At 48.6% G+C, this 8,358-nt stretch overlaps 1 long non-coding RNA gene across 1 annotated transcript; it reads right to left on the reverse strand.

Annotated features, from left to right (window-relative positions):
- Positions 1–3,666: 3,666 nt before the first annotated feature.
- Positions 3,667–7,420, reverse strand: LOC120640800. Its single transcript, XR_005662002.1, has 2 exons — positions 7,263–7,420; positions 3,667–3,927 (listed from the first exon to the last, which is right to left on the reverse strand). It is a non-coding gene; the product is annotated as an uncharacterized LOC120640800 (long non-coding RNA).
- Between the last annotated feature and the right edge of the window lie 938 nt (positions 7,421–8,358).

The raw sequence follows: 8,358 nt of genomic DNA on the forward strand, positions 1-8,358 counted from the left end.
CCCGGGACGCCCGCCACGCCGCTCGCTGCTGCTCGACGCGTCCCGTCACCTGCTTCGCCGCGCCGCCCGCCGAGCGCACTGCCCGAACAGCGCCGCTGCGTCGCGACACGAGCAAGTGGCCGGAGCGCCATTAATGGCGCCCCGCGATGCTCGCTAGCCGGCCACCGCCCCCGGACGTCGCCTTCCCCGCTTGCGGCCGCTGGCCCTGCCCCGTCCCATCCCTGCCTAGGGGCTCGCGCTCGCCGGCGAGCAGGGCTGGCCGCACACGCGGTGCCCCACTGCCATTAACGAGCTGCAGAAGCTCGCAGCCGTGCCTCCCTCCTCCACCGCCTCTCCTTGCCTATAAAAGGCGCCCCAAGCTGCTCTCCACGCCATCACCAAGCTCGCCAAGCCGCGCCGCTCTGCCAACTCTCTGCCTCTCCCAATTTCTTCCTCTGCTCCACGAACAGAGCCTCAGACACCGTCATCGATCTCCTCACTCAGTCCATCTCGGTCCAATTCCCTCAACGGTGAGCATCTCCACACCTTCCTCCACCTCTCCCAAGCTGCGACCCTCCCTATCCCTTCTTGTACAGAGCCCTCCACGAGTTCGCCGGCCGCCACCCATGGCCGCCCGTGGCTCCCTCCTCTTTCCGCAGCAACCCTCGTTGGGAAGCCCCAAGATCGAACCCCCTTTCCCTCCTCTCTCTAACTATGTCCTCAGTTTTAGGAATGACGGCCGGAATCATCACTTCGCCGGAGCTCCGGCGAGCTCCTGTCTCTGGCCATGGCGTGCTCGACCAGAGGAGCACGAGGGCCTCCAGTGCTGACCGTGCCTCTCGCCTGATTTTTTTTTCTGGGCTGGTCCACTTGTGGGCTCATGCGGGAACTAATGGGGCACTAGTTCTGGTGCACATGCGCACAAACCAAATCACCTATCACCCGCGACATACTAATCCAGTATGCGCTAGTCACGTCATTTTAATTTTTGGAATTAAATGATAGCTACACACTATAAGCCATATCTCACACATATAAACTCTGATTCCATTGATTCTTTTTCCTAAATTCCTATAAAATCATATACTACCCACTCATCCTATTTTCGACTCTCCCTAACCACAGTTTAGCCCTTAAACACCTCCTTAACCTATCATTTCATGCGCCAAAAATTCTCCGAGTGCCTCCAAATCCGATCAAGCCATTTCCAATATAGTTTTGGCCGTGCCATTAGGAAACCACCCAAAAATATTACTCCTATCTCCATATCTTAATTATTTCCGATTCGAGCTCAACGATAAAACTTTTATCTCTGTCTTGATTGTGTGCTTGTTTGTTTGCGTCGTAGATCACGGTGTGAACGAAGGAGAGCCCGCTAACGAGCAGTACTGCGAGCAAGGGAACGAGGATCAGTTCCACGACCCTGAGCCCGAAGGACAGGACTTCCCCGAAGGCTACGAAGACGGCAAGTTCAATCCCATCCTTTGATGCATGTTTCCGTCCTAGTTTTTATAAACACAACCCAATGGCCTGTTTTATAAAATCGCATACGTTTTACTTGCATGAAAACACGGTTGGATAGCCACCCCTTGATTTGTTATAACCATTCCTTGACTACCTAGATTAATGTCTGCTTTCGCTTGGACGTTAATCGATATTAGAACACTTAGGACAATACCCATAATACGATTTATTTTATAAAGAAAATGCGTGTGTGTGGGAAGGGATAAATTGTGGATTTTCAAAAGAGGAGTATAGACGGGATGGACGGCACTTCTGTGTGATTTGCCGATTGGTGTGCTTGTGCCTGTGTGGCAGAGCAAGGAGGGAGATATCCATCTTGTCATGTCTAAGGACCGAGTTGGTGTGTCATCTCACCTAACTCTACTTTCGTGCAGACCACTCGACCGTTGAATGGGCAACGACGTAGCATAAATCCCACTAGTTGGTGTGGTAGCCATCAGGAGAGCTGAGAGCAACGGGTGACTAAGGAAAAGGGATAAGTCCCGAGTGACTTATGCCCGGTTTTACCTATGTGAACGGTCGATGACCCCTTGGTGCATCCCGTGATGGCTAGTCAGGCTTAGCTATGGTGGGTAATGGCTATGTTGGGATCTACACCGACACGACGGTGTTCGAGTTGTGGTATCCTACTTGTGGGTAAAGTTGCACACCTCTGCAGAGTTAAGAATCTATTCGAATAGTCCGTGCCCACGGTATTGGGCGAGTTATGGTGTGGTCACATAACTAGTGTTTCTTGGGATGGGCTGGTGTGAGTTGTTTTGGATTTGTGTCCAGCAGTTGTGCCGTGTGCTACGACGGACGGGGAGTCCGGTAGCAGTTTAAAACTTGAACTCCGTGTTACTACAAAAACTGTTTTCAAAAAGGTTTTCTGTTAAATAGACCCCTGCATAAGATATCGTTTTTCTACAAATTAAACCGCAACCTTATCCTTGATTTACCTATGCATGTTATTCTGATGTATCTCCCCCGTGGGGGTGGTTGGACTTGCTGAGTACGTTTGTACTCACCCCATTCTTACTTTTTACAGAAGAAGATCCAGACTTCTTACCAGACGACGCCGAGTAGGGTTATCGTTCTGCACCCAACCTTGCCTGTGGTACCGGCCCTGTCGAGATGCCTCCGCTGTCGCAATACTCTGAGCCCGTGCTAGACCCCATGTGGTTTGCAGTCTGGTGTTATGTAGTAGCTTGGTTAATTATTATTATTATCTGTATCGAGTGTCCTCCAAGGTTTGTACGGTTTTGAACCATCTGATGTAATAAATGTGGCATCAGCCTCCTGGGACTGGTGCTTTGTATCACATTTCAGTCTTCTCTTATGAGGGGACGCTTCATGGGCCCGCCAGACCCCACGTCCCGGGGTGCAGCTAGGAGGATCCTGACCATCCCGGGATGGCACTGTAGAGGACCTCGGGACGCTGTCGAGGTTCCTTCGGTTAGAAGGAAGCGCAACAGATCATTAACTACACCCTAGACTCTCCTTAGAGACAAGACATGGTATAAAAGAGATAAGACTCTCCCTAGAGACAAGACATAATGTAACATAAAGAGATGGACACACCATGTGCTCTCACTCTCTCACTCACTCTCCCTCCCTCCCTCTCACCGTGGGAAGGTGCATGCATGCATGCACGCCCATGATAGAGGAGAGATGGGCACCCCGGGGTGCATATGCCATGCACCCCGGGATGCATACGAAGAGCATGCCTATCTACATGCATCACAGGATGCACTTCTAAGTGCATGCCCATTAAAGTAGGAAGAGTACGTCCATTAAAGGCTTCTCTCTCTATCTCACTCACTTGCTGCACGGACTCTAAGGTGATAATAAGTCCCTACCGAGTGCCTGCCAGGCACTCGGCAAAACGGCCACCCAGGGTCCCGCCACATGGTCGCTTTGCCGAGTGCTGGATCCTGGCACTCGGCAAACATTCAAATCTTTGCCGAGTGCCAGGACTTTAGCACTAGGCAAAGTGGATGTTCTGCTGACATGTGAAGGCCACTTTGCCGAGTGTTTTTGCATAAGCACTCGGCAAAGTTGACACATTTTTTTTCTTTGTTCTCTGTTTTTCAATATAAATACAACAACAATATATATAAATGCAGGGACATTACAGGCAGTTATAACAATAAATATATAATTGACAAATACGAGAATAGCATCGATACAAATAACGAGTCCATCACATATATCACAAGTCCGATAGACAATACATCACATAGAACGAGTCCATCACATATATAAAGTCCAATACATAAAATATGTCCACAAGCTAAGAGTCCATCGACGCGCCAAGTCCACTAGTGTACAAGCTACGAGCAGGTGTCACTCACGGTCAGGTGGGGGGGGGGGGCAAGATTGCCACGGAGCCGCCGGCGAGTTCTGGTCCGGAGGAGGGTCGTTCGATGCGTTCCACGACTGATTCTGCAAATAGAAACACATAATTTGAGTAAGAATAACAAAGATATAATAATTAATATCTATAAACCACACCATCCGCTCATCTCCTGCCGCCCCCTCCTCGGCCTCCTCCTCGTCCTCCTCCTCGTCCCCCTCCACGTGCTCCACCTCCTCCTCGCTCCCCTGGTCCTCCACCCTCTCCTCCTCCTCCTCCTCCTCCTCCTCGTTCTCTACAGGAGAAGGGGTCCTCTCCCTCCTCCCCCTCCTCACCTTACCTCCTCCACCACTCCCACTACCTCCTCCTCCACCCCTCTCTCTCCGTCTCCCTTTCCCTCACCCTCCTCCACCACCTTTGCGAACACTACGGCTCCCAGACCCCTCGGGTACGTCGGACCCACTGCCGCCTCCTCCACCACCGCCTCTGTACAAGGAGCTCAGCCAAGTCATCTTGTGACCGCCTGACATCTTTGTTTAGTTACCTGAAATCAAAAGGAGTGAACGAATTAGTCAGGATAAACAATATTTGCAAATAAATGAAAATAAATAAAATATAACTACAAATTAGCATAATACATATTAAATATTGCGAGTCCTACATGTTTTAGAAGTAGTCATCATAATCGGGATTAGCTGGATCGTAATCCTCATCATCACTATCAGCTATGTCAACATAACCAGCAGAATCCAAAGGAGGAATGTCGTCTTCACTGTCTCTGCCTAAACGTAGTCGCTCTAGTAATTGTAAGTCCTGAATATTTTGAACCTCATCTCCACCTTCCTCGTCAACTTCCCTTTCATTGTCGACTTCCATTCCAATCTCGTCGGATAAGTCTACCTCAAAACTCCCTTGTAGCCCCTCTTCTTAAAAAAACTCTCTATCATTGTTGTAATCTTCGTTGTTTGGGAGAGGTAGTTTGCTGTGTGGCGATACTTTATACACAACATCCCAACCCCGAAGACGGTGGTCGGTTTGGCACGGGTATGAGAGATAATAAACTTGTATGGCTTGTTGAGCCACAATGTACACATCTTCACCTTGTAACGTTGAATCCTGTCGAATTTCGACTAGACCAACACTAGGGGTATGTCTTGTTAATGTTGGATCAAACCAATGGCATTTGAAAATGACTAGAGTGAGCGGTACAAAACCATGAAACTTGAGTTCGTATATTTTTTCAACTCTTCTGTAATACTCGACTCCATCTTGACCTGGCGTAAAAATGCCGGTATTAGTGGTTCTTCGATTGGGTCGACTCTGCTCGTATGTCATTGTGTGGAAGCGATATCCATTCACATCATAAACGTTAAACGACTTGACCCTGTAGCTAAAACCATCGGCAACCTGTCTCAACTCGGCACTCATGAACGAATCAGTTTGGCCCTGCAAGCGTATGCAGGATAGTTTGTCATATAGTTCGAGGACAACGAAATGGAATAGAACTATGAATTCAAGACTACCTTCTGTTGAAACCAATAAATGAAATCGGGTTGTGAATTTACCGTGCCTTTTTTAAGAAGACTCTCCATTTCCATCGGGGTTGGAGCCCTTGAGCGACGCCAAAATAGTTGTTGAAATTCCCTGTATCAAAAATGACAAAGGGGGTTGGATGCCAAGTAGTGAAAACTTGTGAAACGGAAACTCATGAATTGGGCACAATGTTGAGTACTTACACAATATACGGCTCCACCTCGGAAAGGTTGGTCAACACGTATAGCATGATACGACGCCACTCTTCATGGTTCAAGGTCTTGTACCTCGCATCACTTGCACTTCCAAGTTGTCCTCGGAAGATGCTGAGACTCGATTCATTATCGCCAGCATTGTAACGAGGGGGTGGATTATGCACGCTGGGAAGATTGTCCCCATAGTATTTGGTTGTGAAGTTTGACACCTCCTCCAAAATATATGACTCTGCAATAGAAGCTTCAATTTTACATTTATTTTTGCATTTCGTTCGAAGGACCTTCTGACATCTCTCAATTGGATAGCACCAACGGTACTGCACAGGCCCCCCCATCCGTGCCTCGTACGGAAGATGTAGAAGCAAATGCTGCATCGGATTGAAGAATGCGGGTGGAAAGATCTTCTCCAGCTTACATAGCAACACAGGGGCCACTTTTTCCATGTCCAAAATGACGACCTGAGATAACTCCTTAGCACACAGCTGGCGGAAGAAATTGCTCAACTCTGCCAACACTCGCCATATATTATCAGGGAGATAGCCTCGAACCATCACAGGAAGAAGCCGCTCAATCCATATGTGGTAGTCATGACTCTTCAGCCCGTTGATTCGCATCGTAGTCAAATTAACTCCCCTCCTCAGATTCGCTGCATACCCATCTGGAAATTGTAACTTTTGGATCCACTCTAGTGCTTCCTTTTTTTGGGGCCTCGTTAGGATGAAATCCGCCGGAGTCTTCCTCCATTGTCTCCCTGGTCTCGGAGTCTTCATTTCGTATCTTGGTCTATTGCACAACGTTGCCAGATGCACTCGAGCCTTGACGTTGTCCTTCGTCTTATCAGGAATGTCCATGACAGTTCCAAAAAGAGATTCACCGCAATTCTTTTCAGTGTGCATGGCATCAATATTGTGTGGAAGGAGGAGATCATTAATATAGGGAAGCCTCCACAAGCCAGAGACCTGAGTCCAGGAATGTTTTTCGCCATATCCCACAAAACCATCTGCATCATTGACCTAGAGAGCATCTATATGAACATGAAGCACGGCACCCGTCAGCATCTGCGGTGCAGATTGTGTAACTACGACACCTTTCGTGAAGTTCTTAATGTCTCTTCTAAATGGATGGTCAGCAGGAAGGAATTATCGATGTTTGTCAAACGACGAATACTTGCCCCCCTTTCTCAACCAAATGAACTGCAGAGTTGCCTTGCATGTTGGGCATGGGAACTTTCCATGAGTACACCACCCGCAGAAAATGCCATACGCTGGGAGGTCATGCAGAGAGTAGTGGTACCACACATACATTCTGAAGTTTGTCTTTGTCGCTCGGTCGTACGTCCACACCCCCTCCTCCCATGCTTTGATCAACTCATCGATTAGAGGCTCCATGTAAACACTCATTTTATTCCCTGGGTGCTAAGGAATAATCAACGACACAAATATGGTTTGTCGTTGAAAGAGAACACCGGGGGGGGGGGGGGAGATTCAAGGGAATAACGAACACGGGCCAACATGAGTACGATGCGGCCATCATACCATAAGGATTGAACCCATCGGTTGCCAGTGCAACACGTACATTACGAGCTTCTTTAGCTTTCTCATGATGAATCTCATCAAAATGAGTCCATGACTCACCGTCGGAGGGATGCACCATCTTATCTGGGTTGTATCGAACACCTTTTTTGTGCCATGTCATCTGTTTCGCGGTTTCCTCGGTCATATAGAGTCTTTGGATCCTCTGAATGAACTGAAGGTAACGTACGATTTTCACAGGAATCGTGAGCTGCCTCTTAGGCTGACCGTCACCAGCATCCACCTCCAGGAATCTTGAGGCTTTGCATTTTGGACAGTAAGTTTCAACCTCGTGCTCTTTCCTAAATAAGATGCACCCATTAGGACAAGAATGTATCTGCTCATATGGCATCTTCAGTGCACTAAGGATTTTCGTCGCCTGATACATTGTCTTGGGCAGAATGTGATCTTCTGGAAGCATGCTCCCAAAAATGGTCAACATACTATCAAAGGCGTCTCGGCTCAGGCCAACTGGGACTTTAAGGCCATAAGGCGTTCAATGCCGTCTAGCTGAGAAACCTTTGTTTGGCCGTGAAGAGGTTTCTGTGCCGCCTCCAACATCTAGTAAAACGCCTTTGTGCTTGCCTCTGGCTCCTCCTCCTGCGGTCCTTCACCGAAATGTGCCTCCTCATAGTCGTCTAACATGTCTCCAATCCCACCAGCAGCATCACATTCATCGATGTGTTGCCTCACGACCTCGTCCCTCGTATGATGGGCTTCACCGTGAAAGATCCACCGGGTATAGTCTGGCGTAAATCCATAATTGACAAGATGTTCGCCCATGACCTTCTTTGTCTTTCGTTTCTGGTTTCCACAACTCTTGCAGGGACACCACATGAATCTCGACCCTTCAGCTTGCGCCCATGCCCCTTCCAAGAACTCGTTAGTCTTCTCAATCCATTCATTGGTCATGCTAGCTCGAATTACCCGGCCGGTGTACATCCACTCACGGTCATCCATCTTCCAAGATATCAGCGACTACTATCAAAATTTGGCTTAGACTCTAGTAGGTAAATATAGGTCCTAATCCCACCCGACCATGCGTAGATAAGATCAGCTTCCATGATCCACTCCTATTCGACACAGAATTTCGGCAGCACCTCCCCGCTGTTCTCCAGATACACGTCCTGAAAGGGAGATTGTGTATCCCGAGAACAACAGGGAGGTGATGCCGAAACTCTGACTCGGATCGGAGTGGACC

Source organism: Panicum virgatum, chromosome 7K (genome assembly GCF_016808335.1).
Source record: "Panicum virgatum strain AP13 chromosome 7K, P.virgatum_v5, whole genome shotgun sequence".
In the NCBI taxonomy this organism is placed as follows: domain Eukaryota; kingdom Viridiplantae; phylum Streptophyta; class Magnoliopsida; order Poales; family Poaceae; genus Panicum; species Panicum virgatum.